The sequence below is a fragment of the Jaculus jaculus genome, chromosome 4, assembly GCF_020740685.1.
Source record: "Jaculus jaculus isolate mJacJac1 chromosome 4, mJacJac1.mat.Y.cur, whole genome shotgun sequence".
Classification (NCBI taxonomy): Eukaryota; Metazoa; Chordata; class Mammalia; order Rodentia; family Dipodidae; genus Jaculus; species Jaculus jaculus.
Window position 1 is genome coordinate 132321063 of NC_059105.1, and position 21067 is coordinate 132342129.

At 40.7% G+C, this 21067-nt stretch overlaps 1 protein-coding gene across 4 annotated transcripts in view; it reads right to left on the reverse strand.

Annotated features, from left to right (window-relative positions):
• The window catches only part of Pus10 (pseudouridine synthase 10), a 99415-nt gene that overhangs the window by 53786 nt on the left and 24562 nt on the right, over nt 1-21067 (reverse strand). The window lies entirely within an intron of this gene.

Sequence of the window (21067 nt, forward strand, 5' to 3'; positions counted from 1 at the left end):
CTAATTATTTCTTGGAGGAAAGCCCAAAGTAGCTGGGAGTGGTGGTATATGCCTGTAATACTAGCACTTGGACAGTAGAGGCATAAGGATCAGAAAGAGCTCAAGGCCAGCCATGGGTGCATAATAAGTTTGAAGTCAGCCTGAGCTACATAAGACCCTGTCTCAAAAATCAACCAGCCTCCAAATAAATTTTAAAAAACCAACCAATCACCAGCCATTGTGGAAATCAGCGTGGAGGTTCCTAAAACAGCTAAAGATTGATCTACCATATGACCCAGCTATAGCACTCCTAGGCACGTATCCTAAGGACTCATCCCATTTCCTTAGAAGTAAGTGCTCAACCATGTTTATTGTTGCTCAATTTATAATAGCTGGGAAATGGAACCAGCCTAGATGTCCCTCAACTGATGAATGGATAATGAAGATGTGGCACATTTATACAATGGAGTTCTACTCAGCAGTAAAGAAAAATGAAGTTATGAAATTTGCAGAAAAATGGATGGACCTGGAAAGGATTATACTAAATGAGGTAACCCAGGCCCAGAAAGCCAAGTGCCACATGTTTTCCCTCATATGTGGATCCTAGCTACAGATGATTGGGCTTCTGTGTGAGAGTGAAAATACTTGGTAGCAGAGGCCAGTAAGTTAAAAAGGAGATATAAAGAGAAGAGAAAGGAAGGGAGGAGGTACTTAATAGGTTGGTATTGTATATATGTAAGTACAATGATTGTGATGGGGAGGTAATATGATGGAGAATGGAATTTCAAAGGGGAAAGTACGGGGGGGGCAGGGAGGGTATTACCATGGGATATTTTTTTAAATTATTTTTATTTATTTATTTGAGAGTGACAGACAGAGAGAGAAAGAGGGAGACAGAAAGAGAGAATGGGCACGCCAGGGCTTCCAGCCACTGCAAACAAACTCCAGATGCATGCGCCCCCTTGTGCATCTGGCTAACATGGGTCCTGGGGAGTCAAGCCTTGAACCAGGGTCCACAGGCTTCACAGGCAAGCGCTTAACCGTTAAGCCATCTCTCCAGCCCACCATGGGATACTTTTTATAATCATGGAAAATGTTAATAAAAATTGTGAAAAGAAAAAAAAATTAAAATAAAATTAAAATTGAAAAAAAAACCAACCAACCAACCAATCAATCAATCAAACATATAATTTTTTTTTTGGTAGGGTCTCACTCTAGCTCAGGCTAACCTGGAATTCACTATGTAGTCTCAGGGTGACCTTGAACTCACAGAGATCCTCCTTACCACTGCCTCCTGAATGCTGGTATCAAAGGTGTGTGCCACCTCGCCCAACTAATCAACAAATATCTTTTTAAAAAATCCAAAGTGGGGCTGGAGAGATGGCTTAGCAGTTAAGCACTTGCCTGTGCGAGGCTCGGTTCCCCAGGTCCCACGTTAGCCAGACGCACAAGGGGGCGCAAGCGTCTGGAGTTCGTTTGCATAGGCTGGAAGCCCTGGCGCGCCCATTCTCTCTCTCCCTCTATCTGTCTTTCTCTCTGTGTCTGTCGCTCTCAAATAAAAAAAATAAATAAATAAATTAAAAAATTAAAAAAAAAAAAATCCAAAGTGGCTGAGCATGATGGCACACGCCTTTAATCCCAGCACTCATCAGGTAGAGGTAAGCAGGACTGCTGTGAGTTCAAGGCCAGCCTGAAACTACATAGTCAATTCCAGGACAGCCTGGGCTAACATGAGACCCTACCTCAAAAAAACAAAAAGAGGGCTGGAGAGATGGCTTAGCGGTTAAGCGCTTGCCTATGAAGCCTAAGGACCCCGGTTCGAGGCTCGGTTCCCCAGGACCCACGTTAGCCAGATGCACAAGGGGGCGCACGTGTCTGGAGTTCGTTTGCAGGGGCTGGAAGCCCTGGCGCGCCCATTCTCTCCCTCTCCCTCTGTCTTTCTCTCTGTGTCTGTCGCTCTCAAATAAATAAATAAATAATGAACAAAAATATTTTTAAAAAACAAAAAGAACCCCCCTCAAAAAAATCCAAAGTGATTGAGTATACACAGTCCCAAAAGGAACTCCAGTTTTTATTTTTTCAATAAGGATTAAAATCTTAGCCCTATCTAGTTCATAACCACACTTAGGTGTTCAGGATTTTTTTTTTTTTTTTTTTTTTTTTGGTTTTTCAAGGTAGGGTCTCACTCTGGTTGAGGCTGACCTGGAATTAACTCTGTAGTCTCAGGGTGGCCTCAAACTCATGGCAATCCTCCGACCTCTGCCTCCCGAGTGCTGGGATTAAAGGCGTGTGCCACCACGCCCAGCAGGTGTTCAGGAATTTAATGTAGTACTGTCTACAACTCTCTTTTAAACACAACAAAAAGGCTGGAGAGATGGCTTAGCGGTTAAGGCACTTGCCTGCATAGTCTAAGGACCCAGGTTCAATTCCCCAGTATCAACCTGAGCCAGATACACAAGGTGGTGCATGTGTCTGGAGTTTGTTTGCAGTGTGGCTGGAGGCCCTGGTATCCCCATTCTCTATCTGCCTCCCCTGGTCTCTTTTTTAAATAAATAAATAAAACATTAAATACAGGTATGTAGACAAATAAAACGCTAGAAATATAATAAAGCAATTATAGAAAAATAGTAACAATTGCCTGGAGAACTGCATGTGTTGTGGGTTCATATGTTTCTCAAATTTTCCATGCATTTTAAAATTCTCATAATGAAATATTAGGGAATGTATTATAGCAAATATTAACTTTAAAACTGAAAATAGTGTTTAAAATAAAGATACCATTCATGGGCTGGAAAAAATGGCTCAACAGTTAAAGCATTTGCCTGCTAAGCCAAAGAACCCAGGTTCTAATCTCTAGGACCCACATAAGCCAGATGCACAAGGGGACGTATGTGGCTGGAGTTTGTTTGCAAAACCTGGAGGCCCTGGCACACCTACTCTCTTTCTGTCTCTGTCTCATAAATAAATAAATAAAATATATTTTTTAGAGATACCATTCATAACTATAGCTGTTAAGAAAGTTAGATGAAAGTAACATAAAATGCTTTGTATGACCAATGTGTGGCATAAAGATTTCTGTTTTCCATTACACTCCCACAGTGTTTTGTGAACATGTTAGTATGCCACAAATTGACTATCATTATCATTCATATCCATCTCAAGACATGGCTTAATATGTGTATACACGATTCACAAGCATAGCCCTGTCCTTTCCAATAAACGGGACTTTCTTCAAATGGTCAGCAGAACACTAGAGACTTCTAAAGACTTATGATCATTCAGAAACATTGGGTCTATTAATATGTTGAGACTTGAGCTACATATAAATTCACTAGCTAAATAAGTACTGCTCCAAATGTCTGCTAGTTCCTTAATCTGCCTGCTCCCTCAACTTAATATAATTTATACTACTGAAAGATACCCTGCCTTCCTTCATTTCTTCCATCTATTCAAACCCTATTACTTCAAAGTTATGGGAATGGTATAACATATAAGTTACAAAAAACATGGCTTGAATTACTAAAGACTGTATTTCTAGGACTCAGTTTCCCAAACTGAGAAATAAGAGGTTAAGCTAAAATTATTATAATTTAAACTTTTCTTAATACCGTAAGGTTATCAGTAAGAGGCATTAGTTAGTATACTGTTTTATACAAATCCTACTGATCCTAATAGGACCTGAAAACCTCAGAAACAATAATGATCTCCCAAAGTTGAAATGTTGTAGATAATATGGTCCCACCCTTCTTTGAGCTTCAAAGCATAAAAGACAAATAAGCACTTACTTCTTCATCTATACAGAGTTATTAATACTTCTTGTGCAGGGATAATATAATTTTTTTTTAAATCATGTGTGTAAGGAGTCAAGTAAAATTCCTGGTGCATACATAATAAATAGCAACTTCTTCTTTTTGGTTTTTGAGGTAGGGCTCACTCTAGCCCAGGCTGACCTAGAATTCACTATCTAGTCTCAGGGTGGCCTCGAACTCACAGTGATCCTCCTACCTCTGCCTCCCAAGTGCTGGAATTAAAGGCATGCATCACCACACCCAGCTAGTGATTACTTTTTTAAAAATACCATTTATTTATTTTCAAGGAGAAAGAGAAAAAGAGACAGAGAATGGCCATGCCAGGACTTCTAGCCACTGTTAATAAACTCCAGATGAATGCGCCACTTTGTGCATCTGGCTTTATGTGTGTACTAGAGAATGGAACTCATACGATTGGGCTCTGTAGGCATGCAACTTAACTGCTGAGCCATCTCTCCAGCCAAATAGTAAATATCCTTATTGTTATTAAAATCTCATCTATAATTTGTAAACAATACAACTCAGATTTACCACTTAAAAGATTTACTGGACTTGATCATATTCTTTCATATTCCCAAACTGCTATAGGTAGTTATAGAATCTTCCTCATCAATGAACTCTGAGCTATAGAGAACTATCACTATATAGATAAAGAATGACTTCCAGTGTGAAGGAAGCCTGTTTCCCTCCAACATTGCACTTAGAAACCAGATTTCTAGTTACCTAAGCCCCACAGAAAAGCTTCAGAAAGCAAAAGGATTAGCCATCTTCCTAGAAATTCTGTAATTATCAACAGGATTGAGGAGTCTTTGTTCTCAAGTTCTTTGCTTCTTGATGTCCAAGTTAACACAAAAACGGTTTCAACAAACTGGCAGATGTTTTTTTGTGATGACAGAACTGCAGAATTAACCAAAACTTCTTGAGACCTGTTCCACACTGTGTTCACATTCCAGTCAAATCCCATACAAAGCAGAGCAGACTGACATTGTTCACTAACAGTATTTGCCAGCACACTGAAAAGACATCAGTGACTTCATACTTAGAAAAATTACATTACCCAGCACACAAAATGATACACAGACACGTTTTTAGATGCTTGGTTTTCTTTCCTGCTTGAAAAAGGGATGCGTCCTGACCACCCTATTTATATCTTCCTAACATAATCATGTGAGACATAATTTCATTCTTTCACCTTTGTTTAAAATTCATTTCTACACTGATGTGAACTTAGGAGTCTATAAAATAATAGCTTCAGATGGTTCAAAGTTCATAGATGCCCTAGAAAAACACTTGGATGACTTGTAGACAGGTAAAAGATACAATATTCTAATTTTTCAAGTTATAGCAACTTACTATCCTTGTACATTTCTTTTTTCCAAAACATGAAGTAGGTGTTGATAAACCTTACCCTGCTTAAACAGCCTAAGGAATCTACCCTCCATTTTCACTCAGGAAGACAGTCAAGTGTACATCTTAAAGAGAAAGTATCTATTTGCTCTACCATGGCTTTAAGGTTTGCAGCCTACCACATGACACAGCAAGTTTACAACTCTCTCTTTCCCAGTGGTGGTTATATAGAAAACGAATGCCAGTGACGGTTAATGAGTAAGTCCAAAGGATGGCTGACTTAACTTCTTGTCCTCTGCACCTCAGATAACTACTAGCTTTTAACTCATAACTAACTACATTGATTCCAGTACAAGGGAAATAACCACCACTCAGTAGTACTACATAACATGCTATCTTCCATGACTTCTGTTTTACAGACTTCTAGTTTCTCATTGTTGGAAGAGTCTCGGATAATGTGTGCTTTGAACACTCATTACCAATATTCAGATAAAAATATGATTTTTTTGTCCGAGTGTTTGTAAATATGTTAGAAAACTATATTTAGCCAGGCATGGTGGTGCATGCCTTTAATCCCTGCACTTGGGAGGCAGAGGTAGGCCATGAGTTCAAGGCCACCCTGAGACTACATAATGAATTCCAGGTCAGCCTGGGCTACAGTGAGACTCTACCTTGAAAACAAACAAAAACAAACAAACAAAAAAAAAAAAAACAACTATATTTGATTTGGATTTAAATATTTATATATTTACAATATACCTATTTCATCAAAATATAATGTTTAATATTTAATAAAATCAAATACATAAAGTTTTCAACACTGTTTATACAAGAATGACTTTAGAAAATCATGTATAGTTTCATGTATAACTACCTTTATACAGTAAAAGAAACCCTTGACTCTGAAATTTCCTTACTGTACTTTAATCTAAATTTCTTTAAAAAATAATCTAAGCCAGGCATGGTAGCACATACCTTTAATACCACACTCAGGAGATAGAGGTAGGAGGATTGCTGCAAGTTTGAGGTTACCCTGAGACTACATAGTGAATTCCAGGTCAGCCTGGCTAAAGTGAGACCCTACCTCAAAAAAAAAAAAAAAAGCAAAGAAAAGAAAAAGAAAGAAATTATATATTTATTTATTTATATAGTTATATTTAAATTTTTCAATTTTTTCTTTATTTATTTTCAAGGAGAGAGGGAAGAATGGATGCACGAAGGCTTCTAGCCACTGCAAACAAACTCTAGAAGCATACTCCGCTTTGTGCATCTGGTTTTATGTGGGCACTGGGGAATTGAAACTAGATTGTTAGGAATTGCAGGCAAGTGCCTTAACCACTGAGCCATCTCTCTAGCCCTAAATTTCTTTTTTTTGATCACAGATAATAGCATGAATCTTATATATTTTTGTCAGTGGAGGTTAAGGTAAAGTATAAATTTCCCTAAATAAAAAAACCAAAGAAGGATGTGTAAGTTATGCTATTTTTCTACATTACATAGAATAAATTTACTGGTTATTGGGCTATCCTGAATATTATGAGACTACTCACTATGAGACTACAAATGAAAATTTCTAGTTTGTAGCTAGTACCAAAAATTCTGTTTTGTGGCTTTGGTACTTGTGCAGAGGGAGAACGGAAATATTCTATACAATTACTAGTGGAAAGTGGTCTAATCAAAATCCTTTTAGTCACTTCCTTTGAGTATATTTTTGAAGTATATAATGACATCACATTGTTATTACAAAAATATTTGTTGCTAGGTGTGGTGATGCTTGCCTTTAATCCCAGCATTTGTGAGCCAGAGGTAGGAGGATCACTGTGAGTTCAAGGCCATCCTGAGACTACAGAGTGAATTTCAGGTCAGTTTGGGCTAAAGTGAGACCCTATCTCAAAAAGACCAAAAGTAATCATCAATTATTCATAAAAAGTACTTTGTTAGAGAACTAACATTTTGATTTTTTAAAAAATTTTATTGAGAATTTGAATATATAAATATATTGCAAATTAGTTGTATTCACATTGGGTCTCCTCTTTTGTCCCCTTTTCATTGCCCCCATTCCACTGAAGCCCCTTGTAGTAGGGTTATCTGTAATCACTGTGGGGTCATGAATGCACTAGTTGGTTCCTGTGGGAAGGTCAGTGCCTCACAGTATGCATTTCCACCCAGTGAATGTGGCTATTACATTCTTTCTGCCCTCTCTTCCACAATGTTCTCTGAGCCTTGGAAGCATGTTATAAATCTCCTTTAGTGTTGAGCTGTTGGCAGCCTCTGATTTTCTGTTTTGATGAGTTTTGAGTCTTTAGTGTCTACTGCCATCTCCATGGAGAAGGTGTTTAGGCTAGCTGTGATAGCAGCACTCATATTTAATCCACTGTTTACTCAGTGTTCCCTGGGTCCTGACAGGTGTGACAGACTCATCCATCCAGTACTAGGCATTCAGCTTTCTCTGCTTGTTATTTTGATGGATCCTGGGTCTCCCCAGTATTCACTGCTATCTGGGACTTGAGCTGAGTGGCCTTGTCCACCTTGCTCCTGGTGGCACAGGTGGTCTACAACATGGGTCTGTGCTGGGTGCAGGAGTGAGAGCCTTGGAGACCTGTATAGTCAGTCTAGTCCTCTTTGCTCTGGGCCAATGTGGGCAGGCCAAGGGGTCTAATCCTCCAGACTATGGGCAGTACATACATGCCTGACTGGTGTACGCCCTGGGGTGGTGGGAGAGAGTGTTCACTCGGGACCTGAGTAGAGCAGCTTAGTCCATCTTGCTGGGGGTGGACGGATGACAGATCAGACTTGTGTATTGTGTATGGGTGTGTACAACATGCCATGTGTACTGGAAGTCTAAAGACAGCCCAGGAGTGTTTGTCCTCTCCTTCCATCTTTTTTAAATTTTCTTGAGTTGGGCTGGAGAGATGGCTTAGTGGTTAAGTGCTTGCCTGTGAAGCTAAGGACCCTGGTTCGAGGCTTGACTCCCCAGAACCCACATTAGCCAGATGCACAAGGGGGTGCACACATCTGGAGTCCATTTGCAGTGGCTGGAGGCCCTGGTGTGCCCATTCTCTCTCTCTTTCGCTGCCTCTTCCTCTGTCATTCTCAAATAAATAAATAAAAAATTTTTTCTTGAGTAGTGTGTGAGACAGTGGTCATGCACATGCCATGGCACACCCATCCTTTTTTTTTGGACACAAGGTCTCTCATGGTTTTGCTGCTGCATGTACCGGTCAGTCAAGCTGGCCCACAAGCTTCCAGATTCTCCTGGCTCCACCTTCCACTGTCACATGCATATTGGGATCATAGACATGTACTCCAGCATCCACATTTACACAGGTGCTGGGGACTTGAATTTGGGCTCACAAACTTGTGAGCAAGCCACTGTAACTGCTAAGCCATCTCCCCAGCTCCCTCTGTGCTTTTAGTGGCCTTTTTGCCTGTTCTTTTGGGCAAAATGTTGTCTATATTCACTTACCCATAATATCACTGTTCAAAGAATCCTACCGTCCACTGATTATAAAAGAAAAAAAAAAAGGAGAACTGGAGGTTGCCAAGGGAAACCAGAGAATCATGTGTAACACGAAATTAAATCAGATGTCTTCAGTACCACAGACTTGCTAAAGGCGTCCCTACCTCCTAATCCTCTGTAGGCTGCCTGCTCAATGCCACAGCAGGTTAGACAAGACTAATCACACAATAAGAGCTCTAAGGCTGAATCCCAGAGAAGTCCAAATTGTTCAAATATTCAATTTTTATCATGTGCTAATAATGCTCTGAACCTGCTTCTGCTAAGGAAAAAGAAATACATCTCTCCCTTTCAGCTTATTAGTTTTAATAAATGCTCTATTGTTTAGTCAGTGGGGGGAAAAATCATTCTCTTGAGTAAGCAAGTAAGTTCTTCTGTCCCAAAAGAAGCAAATGGCATTCAAGTTATCAAGTTCAATCAAATTTTATACCAGAGGCAGTATGTCACCTGCTGAAAATTCAGGAATCACACAATTTAATTGTTGACTGTGCTATAACTTTGAGAATTCTGGGAAAGTCATAAATGAATTATTAAAATGCTGCATACTCTGATGGCCACACGCATGCATGCACACCATAGACATGAAAGTCTATGGCTGGGAATGGCTCTTGAGCTGGAGGTTTACCTAGAACCTAGTAATAAAAGTCGGTAACAGTGGGCCACAAACTGACTCAAGCTAAGCTTGCAGAAAGGAAAGACAGCTTTGGGGAGGCATTTAATGGCATGTTGGAGACCCTAATTCAATAAAGTTGAAGATCTGAGAGCATATATATAATCATAAATGAAGGTAGGGTTCAGTAACTAGAGATGAAATTAGAAGTCAGATCAAGACATTAAACTCAAAGACTGAAGATGTAACACAAATGCTATGTTCATGCATTTACAGTCTTTTGTCAGCACAGAAAAGATACATATGATCTTTGGATCTTTCATAATATCACCGTTTTCATACTGTTGTTTTCCTTACGTGGTCTTGTAATAGGAAGAGGAGGACTACTTGTGCCACAAAGCTTCCTTGTCACACACAGGGAAAGTAACTTGAGAAGGTGCATGTTACAGAAAAAGAGGGAACATGACCAGCTCACCTTTCTTATTTTTGTTTCCTATCTGTCCCTTACATATCTTTGTCTGTAATTCCTGAAAGAAAGAAATAAACTCATACAGAAGGTAGGCAATGTGCTTCTGAATAAACTTGCAGGATGGCTTATTTGTCTGGGCCTTAGTATCTGAAAGGACTCAACGCTTCCGTTTTTTGGTTTTGGGTTGTTGTTGTTTGTTTGTTTGTTTGTTTTCTTCAAGGTAGAGTTTTGCTCTAGCCCAGGCTGACCTGGAATTCACTATGTAATTTCAGGGTGGTCTCAAACTCATTGTGATCATTCTACCTTTGCCTCCCCAGAGCTGCGACTAAAGGCTTGCACCACCATGCCCCCAGCTTTTTGTTTTGTTTTTTCAAGGTAGGGTTTCACTTTAGAATTCACTATGTAGTCTGAGTGGCCACAGACTCACAGAGATCCTCCTACCTCTGCCTCCCAAGTGCTGGGATTAAAGCCATGCAGCACCACACCCAGCTCAACACTTCATTATTTTAAAGGTACCTCCTATGTGGTGAGATCTTTACTAAGATGCAGAGAGAAAGAAAAGACTCTGTCCATGAGTAAACTCATAATATAAGAGATAAAAAGGAAGTAAAACGATAACAAGCATTACTAGTATTAATAATAACATTAATGAAAATAATTAATATATAGAGTGGTGGTAGCTGTGGCAGGGTCATATTTGGGGGGAGGGGGGCACCTTAGCTCAGTTTTAACACACAATCTGAGCCTGGAGGAAGCAGTAACTTAGAACAACTGGGGAGCCAGGCATGGTGGCACAAACCTTTAATCCCAGCACCTGGGAGGCAAAGGTAGGAGGATCACCGTGAGTTCAAGAGTTCAAGGCTACCCTGAGACTACAGGTCAGCCTGAAAACCAAAAAACCTAAAAACAAACAAACAAAAAGCTTAGTAAAGAAACGGGGAAAGTACAGTCCAAATAGAGGAAACCCAAAGGTATAAAGGTCACAGATTGCTAGGAAGGCTCTGAGAGCTATAACCTAGTGATCCCTAAAAAGCTAAAGGTGTATGGTAGGAATGCAAAGCAGGAAACTAGAACTTGGCTCACAGGACCACTATGCTCACATTAAGAATTATATATATATATGGACTGGTAATGGCTCAGTGGTTACAGGTGTTTGTTTTCAAAACTGACACCTGGATTCAACTCCCCAGTACCCACATAAAGCCAGGTGCACCAAGTGGTGCATCAGTGGAGTTTGTCTATAGTGGCAAGAGGCCCTGATGCACCCATCCCCTCTCTCTCGCTCTCAAATAAATAAACAATTTTTTTAAAAGAGGTTCAGCCGGGCGTGGTGGTGCACGCCTTTAATTCCAGCACTTGGGAAGCAGAGGTGGGAGGATCACATGAGTTTGAGGCCACCCTGAGACTACATAGTGAATTCTAGGTCAGCCTGGGCTAAAATGAAACCCTACGTCAAAAAACCAAAAGAATAAATAAATAAATAAGTAAATAAATGAGGTTCAGACATTACACTAAAGTGCCACAAAAGGATTTTAAGCAGTGGAGTGGCATGATCATTTGTCTTGAATGCTCACTCTGGTTGGGAATTATAGGAGGAAGATTAGATCTAAGCAAAATGAATGCACTTGGTAAGCTACTGGCTCAAGCAACAAATATACTGTGGCAAACTTGCTGCAGATGAAGTGGAGCAGTGATTTTAAGAGGTAACAAGGGCATAGGCTGGCAAGATTTGCAAACCAACATGATGTTGCGTTTTTAAACTACTACCAATGCAATTCAAATTCTAAACACTGTTTTGCATGTGTGTACATGTACAAAATGTATAATGTAGTATATTAAGTGTAGTATATATACTTGTGTGTGTAGATGCACACGTGTGTGTGGAGGCCAGAAAATTTCAGATGCCCTTCAGTGATACACATGCTCCCGTAAGCCTAAGTCTCTCTCAACCTAGAATTTCAGATTTCAGTGAGTAGGCCCCAGGAAGTCTCTGGTCTCTGCTCCACCATGGACTAGGGTTACAGACACATGTAACCACAACCAGCTTTTTAAGTAGGTTCTGAAGAGTTGAACTCGGGTGGCCTTCAACCCTCCAGGCCCTCATGATCAAGCAGCAAGCACTCTTAATGCATAAATGACAAGTGTTCTTAATAACTGTGCCATCACCCCAGCCCAAACTCTAGTCTTTTGAATGGTACACATCTCCTCTATTTATTTAGAACAAGAATAAGGTATGTTTTTCCCAACATGTGTGTAGATCTGTAAGTATAAAAAGTACCTCCTCTAGCCGTGCGTGGTGTCGCACACCTTTAATCCCAGCACTTGGGAGGCAGAGGTAGGAAGATTGCTGTGAGCTCAAGGCCACCCAGAGACTACATAGTGTATTTCCAGGTCAGCCTGGGCTAGACCCCACCTCGAAAAACCAAAACAACAACAACAAAAAAGTACCTCCTCTCACACATGTTCTACCAACACACATAAATATATGCATTTACATGTGTTTTCTTACATACAAATAGCCAGTTGGGAACCTTGGTAATGAGAAAAACTCTTCCTTCTTCCCACCCAAGGCGACTGCTTAGATTTCCTTCTTCTGTTCTCTGTCACTACAGCCTGCTGTGGCTTCATCATCTGTCTCACCACCTTGAGTCTCAGGCATGGTAGGAGAAAGAAGGTACAGGAGGACAGGAGAGCGCTCTCCTATAAGCACTGTCAGGCCAATGACAGAGCTGAGAAGAAAGTCTTGGACAACCATCTTTTCACCTCCACCACTGTGCTACCTCAATCCTACTTCTTCTTTTCCCCAAAGTTTCCACACTGATCTGACATGAAAAGACTAGAACATACTAAATCTGAGTAACACTTCTGATGAAGAAATTTCTTGGCCATATTTAAAAACCCACCAGGGGGCTGGAGAGGAGATGGCTTAGCAGTTAAGGCATTTGCCTGAAAAGCCTAAGAATCCCGGTTCAACTCTCTAGGACCCACAAAAGCCAGATGCATAAGGGGCACATGCATCTGGTGTTTGTTTGTAGTAGCTAGAGGCTCTGGCGCACCCATTCTCTCTCTCTCTTTCTCCCCACCTTTCTCGCTCTCAAATAAGTAAGTAAGTTAAATATATTTTAAAAATCCATCAGAGCTGAAGAGATGGCTTAGCTGTTAAGGTGCACCCTATGAAGCCTAAGGACCCAGGTCTGATTCTCCAGGTCCCACATAAGCCAGATGCACATGGTAGCACATGCATCTGGTATTCGTTTGCAGTGGCTAAAGCCCTGGCATGCTCATTCTCAATCTCTCTCTCTCTCTCTCTCTCTATCTCTAATAAGTAAATAAAAATAAAAATCTTAACAAAAAAAAAAAAAAACAGAGGCTGGAGAAATGGCTTAACCATTGAAGGTGCTTCAAAGCCAGTATGTCTGGGACCAACTCTCAGCACCCACCTAAAAGTGGACAAGCTTCCATTTGCAACTGCAAACATACAAGAAGGGAAAGAATTACAGGCCAAGGGCATAAAAAAATCTTCAACAAAATTATAGAAGAAAAATTTCCAAATCTTAAAAAAGAGAGGCCCATCCAGGAAGAAGCAGTGTACAGGACACAAAACAGAGAAAAAATTCTCCATGTATTATTATAATTAAAACCTTAAACAGAAAACACACAGTACTAAGTTTCAAGAGAAAAACAGCTCATCACTTACAAAGGTAAGCCAATCAGAGTTACATCTGATCTTTCAGTGGAAACACTAAATGCCAGAAAGGCTTGGGGTACAGTATTTGAAATTTGAAAAATCACAGCTGCCAATACAATGATACCCAACAAAATTGTCCTTCATAACAGAAGGTGAAGAAAAATTTTTTCCATGATAAAAGCCAACTTTATGACTACATGAGCTCTGTAGTAGTTTGATTCAGGTGCCCCCCATAAACTCATGTGTTCTGAATGCAAGTTCTCCAGCTGATGGCAATTTGGGAATGGAACCTTATTGGAGGTGTGTTATAGGGGGCCAGCCTCCCCTAGCCACTGCTTGGGCACACCCTCCTGTTTCTGTTGTCCACCTACTATGGCAGAGGTGATGTCCAGCCTCTGCTCATGCCATGTTTTCACCTGCCATCAAGGAATTACCCCTCAAGTCTGCAAGTCAAAATAAACCCTTTCTTCCTCTAACTGCTTTTGGGTCTGGTGCTTTGACCCAGCAATGAGAAGGTAACTACAACCACCACTAAACCACCCCTACAGAGAATACCACATGAATATTTTGCATTAAAGAGAATAATGAATATACTCAAGAAGTGACAAGAGGGAGAAAAACAATAATCAAAATTAAAACAGTTATGAAAGAAAATCAAGAGCCACACCAAATTCCACAAAGACGTCAACTTGACAGGGATTAACTCACACCTCTCAGTTATAACTCCCACTTGCTTCCTACCTTGCTTGGTATTTTGTTTATAGATGCTTTCTCCCTCTGTTACAGTATGATCTTTCTCTAACATCTGGGCTCTTTACAACCTAAGCTTTTAGCTTTCTCCTATGTAAAGGTGAAGGGCTTGTGCTGTCATGCTTCACGTGTGTGTGTGTGTGTGTGTGTGTGTGTGTGTGTGTGTGTGTGTGTAAATGAGCCAGAGGCTTTTACCATTTTCCCAGGAGACTTCTCTGTGAAGGCGATCTTCTCATGTCCTCTCACCTTTTCCAGCTAGGCAAGGAGGGGAATTCCATTTGGCCTTAGTCTTTCTAGCCTTCCCCTGAATACCAATTCCACCTAAAATAGACCTTATAATTTACCCTTCTCAAAGTCCATTTTCTTAATTTCTTGTTAAAATGGCTAAGAATCTAAAAGTTTGGGTTCACAGGCCTGGAGCCCCTTGAATCTCAAAATCTTACATCAGCAGGACACCAAGAAATCAAGCTGGGACTGAGATGGAAGCAACCTCCTTGCTGGCTAGCTCTCATATGGCTGGAAAGCATTATGTGAGCTTCTGGGGATAAAAGTCATCATAAAATCATGCTGGGCATGGTGGCACATGCCTTTAATCCTAGCACTCAGGAGGCAGAGGTAGGAGATCACTGTGAGTTGGAGGCCATCCATCTGAGACTACATAGTGAATGCCAAGGCAGCCTGGGAAACTCTACCTTGAAAAATGAAAAAAAAAAAAAAAATCAACCAGCTAGGCAAGATGCACACATATAATAGGCTATGGGGGTAATCAACTGCTCTCTGATTGGATATGAGGCCTGCTCAATGGGAGGCAAGCTAGGCCTGGTACTGAGTATAAAGTCAGAAGCCTATTGCTTGGAAGGTCATAGGCCCTAAAAGGAAGCTTCCACTCTTCTTTGGCTAAAAGCAGAGGTTACACCCATCAAAAAAATCTTCTAAATGTCTATGTTTATGCCCTTTGTTCCATGCTCAAGAATTGTTTTTTGTTGTTGTTGTTGTTGTCATCGTCATTGTTTTACGGGTGGCAGCAAATACTGGGGTGACCCAAGACCCATTAGAATGACAAGAAAGAAAAGTCAACTGCCTAGCACAAGATAAGTCATTTCTATCATGCTCAGTGGTTTAGGAAATACTACAGAAGAAGTGGAGGATTAAATATGAGTGCTGGTCTCAAGGCTAGCCTGAGACTCTCTTCCAGTGGATGGTGGTAGACACTGAGGAGATTCAAAACTATTCAAAGCAGAAAATCACAGGCTGCTGAGAGCTCAACACTAAAGGAGACTTAAAACATGCCCTTTACAGCTCAGGGAACAGTGCAGAAGAGAGGTGGAAAGAATGTAAGAAAAAGCCAGGTGTGGTGAGACCCTTCCTCAAAAAAAGGGGGAGCTAGAGAGATAGCTTAATGGTTAAGGTACTTGCCTGCAAAGCCAAAGGACCCAAGTTCAAATCCCCAGGACCCATGTAAACCAGAGGCACAAGGTAGCACATGTGTCTGGAGTTCTTTGCAGTGGCTGAAAGTCCTAGTGTGCCCATTCTCTCTCTCTCTTTCAAATAAATAAGTAAATAAATAAAAATAAAATAATTTTTAAGAAGTTAAGAGGCTGGAGAAGTGGTCAGTGGTTAAAGGCACTTGCTTGTAAGCCTGGCAGCCTGGGTTCGATTTCCAGTACCCATGTAAAGCCAAATGAACAAAGCGGTACATGTGTCTGGAATTCATTTTCAGTGGCAGGAGGACCTAGTGCACCTACGCTCACTCTCTCTCTGTGTCTGCTTCTTTCTCTCTGTCTCTCTATCAAATAATAATTTTTTGTTTTTTTTATTTTTTTTATTTATTTATTTGAGAGCAACAGACACAGAGAGAAAGACAGATAGAGGGAGAGAGAGAGAATGGGCGCGCCAGGGCTTCCAGCCTCTGCAAACGAACTCCAGATGCGTGCGCCCCCTTGTGCATCTGGCTAATGTGGGACCTGGGGAACTGAGCCTCGAACCGGGGTCCTCAGGCTTCACAGGCAAGCGCTTAACCGCTAAGCCATCTCTCCAGCCCTCAAATAATAATTTTTTTTAAAAAAGTTAATCACTGTCTTTTAGAACAAGACAAGAGAAGAAAAGCAAGGGCAGATTAGCAGAGACAGAATCAATCTATAGGACCAAATCAGGTTGTACAGTTCTATTAACCCAGATTCCAGAATGGCTATTTCAGTGCTGGGTTTTAAGAATTTCCACTGTGCCTTCCAAAATTATAATTGCTGCTGCTTGCTTAGCTCAAAGGATTTGGTTGGATATAACCTCAACAGCAAATTCTACCAATGGATGGAAGAGGTAGAGCAGGGAGAGGGTGTTTGGATCAGGGAGGTCATCTACAGTGACAACAGGCTCAGTCTGGTTTTTCTGTCATATAATGAGGTAAATCAGCAACTGAATTAAGGTAACGCCAGAGTCAAAACCATCAGTGAGATAAAGGAACATCTGCTGACATATGAGTATGGCTGAGGAGTGCAAATATATTTCCCTGAATTTGATTTTAGAGAAGCAGGACCCTCACTGATCACAGTGGCCAGGCCTTTGTACTAGGAGGTTTCTGAATTCCTTCTGTGGGCACAAAGGTGGTTTTAAGAATTCTAGCACAACCATCATAAGACAAGGCAACTTCTCTGGAGAAGTGCCCAACTCTTCCAGCCCAGGCTAGAAAACTATGCCTTCCATGCAGACCTGTCATCTAAAGGTCACAACCACAGGGAAGACCCCAAATACCAAGTAGGCCAGCACTTCCTTTCAATTGCACCTCTGCTCATAACATACAAGACACACAATAAGTATGCAAAAACAAAGATGCATACACTCATGTATCAGTATATGTACTTGTATACAATGCACAATGGAATATTATATTAAAAGATTTAACTGGCAATTGAAACTATAACTTTAAAGCCAAGCGTGGTGGTGCACACCTTTAATCCCAGCACTCGGGAGGCAGAGGTAGGAGGATCGCTGTGAGTTCAAGGCCACCCTGAGACTCCATAGTGAATTCCAGGTCAGCCTGGACTAGAGTGAGACTCTACCTTGAAAAACCAAACAAACAAACAAAAAAAAAAACTACAACTTTATTTGTTTGATGTTTGTTTGCTTTTTCCGAGTAGAGCCAGATGCACAAGGTAGCAGGTGAAAAACCAAAAAAAGAAAAGAAAAGAAAAAAAGAGCTAGGCATGGTGGTGCACACTTTTAATCCCAGCACTTGGGAGGCAGAGGTAGGAGGATTGTCATGAGTTCAAGGCCACTCTAGACTACATACATAGTGAATTCCAGGTCAGCCTGGGCTAGAGTGAGAACAACTTACCTCCAAAAAAAAAAAAAAATAGGGGGCTGGTAACATGGCTTAGTGGTTAAGGCACTTGCCTGAAAAACCAAAGGACTCAGGTTCACTTTTCCAGGACCCATGTAAAGCCAGATGCACAATGTAGCAGGTGTCTGGAATTCATATGTAACAGCTAGAGGCCCTAGCATGCCCATTTTTCTCTCTGTCTCAAATAAATAAACAAAATATTATTTTTTTAAAAAAAAGAAAGAAAATGTTATAGAAAAATAAAAATCTCATTAAAATTCCACCAAAATTAAAACAGGAACTGGGAAGATGGCTCGGTGGTTAAAGGTGCTTGCCTGCAAAGCCTGCTGGTCCAGGTTCAATTCCTTCTCCAGCACCTACAGAAAGCCAGACACAAAGTAGTACATGCATATAGAGTTCCTTTACAGTAGCTAGAGAACCCAGGCATGCTCATACATACACAAAACAACCCCCCCACACACACACACACAAATAAATAAGTATTTTAAAAACACAGTGAGCTGGAAAGATGGCTCACTGCTAAAAGGTGCTCGGTTGCAAAGCCTGATGTCCTGGGTTTGATTCTCCAATGCCCACATAAAGTCAGACACATAAAGTGACACAGGTGTCTGGAGTTCGTTTGCAGTGGCAAGAGGCCCTGGTGCACCCTCTAGTTCCCTCTCTCCCTCCTCCCTTTCTCTCATAAATAAATAAATAACTTACATATTTTAAAAACATATGCACTCACAAACACCTAAGAATATAAAACAACTGAAAAACCTAAACAGAGAACTGAATGTAGAGAATTTTTTGTTAGATGAAAAGTTCTATAAAAATTAAAAATTTAGCTGGGTGCTGGAGAGATGGCTTAGTGCTTAAAGCACTTGCCTGCAAAGTCAAGAGACCTCAGTTTGATGCCCTAATACTCACATAAACCAGATGCACAAGGTGGCACATGCATCTGGAGTTCATCTGCACTGGCTGGGAGCCCTGGCATGTCCATTCTCTCCCTCTCTCAAATAAATAAATATTTTTAAAATATTTTTTAAAGATTTATTTTTATTTATTTATTAGAGATAGACAGAGAGTAAGTGAGTGAGTGAGTGAGAATGGGTATTCCAGGGCCTCTAGCCACTACAAACGAATTCCAGACCCATGCACCACCATGTGCATCTGGCTTACATGGGACCTGGAGAATCAAACCTGGGTCCTTAGGCTTCACAGGCATGCACCTTAACCACTAAGCCATCTCTCTGGCCCAAAATATTTTTTTAAAAAATTTAGCTGAATGTGATTGCACATTCCTTTAATTCCAGTACTTGTGAGGCAGAGGTAAGAGAATCTCTGTGAGTTCGAGGCCACTCTGAGACTACATAGTAAATTATAGGTCACCCTGGGCTACACTGAGGCCCTACCTTGATAAACAAACAACAACAACAACAAATAGAAATTTGCTATGCATGGTGGTGCACACCTTTAATCCCAGTACTTGGGAAACAGAGGTAGGAGGAACACTGTGATTTTGAGGTTAGCCTGGGACTGCAGAGTGAGATCCAGGTCAGCCTGTGCTAGAGTGAGACCCTGCCTCTATAAAAATAAAAACAACCCCCCCCAAAAAAGAATTAGAAATTTATACCTGTTGAATACCAATAAACAAAGGTAAATAACTAATGGTATATTGCAAGAAATAGAACAGATTAATAACCTAATTCAAACAGCTCATACTAATCAATTTTTTTGTCAGATAACTACTAGGGGCATAAAGAGGAATATGCTCAACATACAATATATACATATACAAAAGCTTTAAAAAATAACAATAATTTGAATAGAGATATCCTGAGTAGATGAAAAAAGCCACTCCCAGAAGCCCTAAGATTACTCAATAAAAATCCCAGTGCCAGAGGTAGAATAACTCCCTATGAGTTGTTGGCCACAAAGGACCCTGAAGTCCTTAAGTCAAAGTAGGCTATTGCCATTGCTATTGACTGCCCTGGTTGCCCACCAGAAATAGACGGTAAGACCCTATAATACCCTGCACACGTTGATGGTAAAACAGAGAAATCAAGCTGGGATGGAGCTGGAAGCTTCCTCCCTGCTGTCTAGCTTTCATAGCACCAGAAGGAGCTATGACATCATTTTACTCAACTGTGGAGACTGAAAGTTACACTAGCAACCTACCAGGCAACCCACCAGTGCAACAGTGGTATGTATGACTGTTATATGGACTGCTTTCTGATGAGATTTCAAGCCCAGTACATAGGTGGAATTCATTTCCACCCCTCCCTCCCTCCCTCCCTCGCTTTCTTCTTTCTTCCCTCCTTCTTCTTCTCCCTTTCTATCTGTCTTCTTTCCTCTTTGCTTTTGTGACCCATCAAGTTTAATTATGATTGTTTGCAACAAGCATGGGTGGGGGATTATTTACCTAAGAATGGGCAAATTAACAGTGGCTACACCACTGAAGAAAATTATTCCCCTCCCCCAGCAACCATTAACTGCCAGTAACTCCTCAGAGAGGGCTGGGACTTCATGTGCACCTCCTTTATCCAAACAAAGAAAAAAATGCTGTCCATATAACAGCATTCCATAGAACTCCAACCCATCCTCCTCCTCTTTAAATTCTTTCTCCTCCCTTTCATGTTCCCTGAGCTTTGGAGCAGAAATGTATTTTTTTTAATCCACTGTATCTCTAGAGCCTTTGCTTCATTATTATGCGGCTCATAGCAATAAAAAAACAACCAGAACCAGTCTATCTTTGGGCTGAGAATAATTTTTTAAAATATTTTATCTACTTATTTGCAAGCACAGAGAGAGAGAGAAGAGAGACAGAGAATGTGCATGCCAGGGCACCTGGCTGCTGCAGACTCCAGATGCGTGCACTACTTTGTGCATCAGGCTCTACACAGGTACTGGGGAATTACACTCAGGTCGGTAGGCTTTGCAGGAAACTGCCTTAACGTCTGAGCCATATCTCCAGACTAAGATAGAATAAAATTACAGGCATTCTGAGAGCCATTTTGACATGGAACTTATGCTAAATATAACTTTTTTTGGTCCTTCTCTTCCTTGTTCTTCCTTAGTGTTATCTGGATGGTGTTATAATAAGTGGGTTGATCTACACTGTGCCTACATTTATTTAGAAATACACTTACAAGATTAGAACATCTATTACAGGAGAAACTAGACTTTCACAACAAAAGTAGTACCTATACTTTTGCTTCATTAAAGAAAGTAAAAGCAGCCAGGCGTGGTGGCACACGCCTTTAATCCCAGCACTCGGGAGGCAGAGGTAGGAGGATCGCCGTGAGTTCAAGGGAGGCAGAGGTAGGAGGATCACCATGAGTTCAAGGCCACCCTGAGACAACAAGAGTGAATTCCAGGTCAGCCTGGACTAGTGTGAGACCCTACCTCAAAAAATGAAAAATAAAAAAAGTAAAAAAAAAAACAAAGAAAGTAAAAGCAAATACATAATTCAGAATATATGATATTTTTAATAAACACATGGGGAAATGTGTCTTTTCTATAACTTGGTATTAGGCTCAATTAGTACATATCATATTAACATTAATTTTATGTATTGAT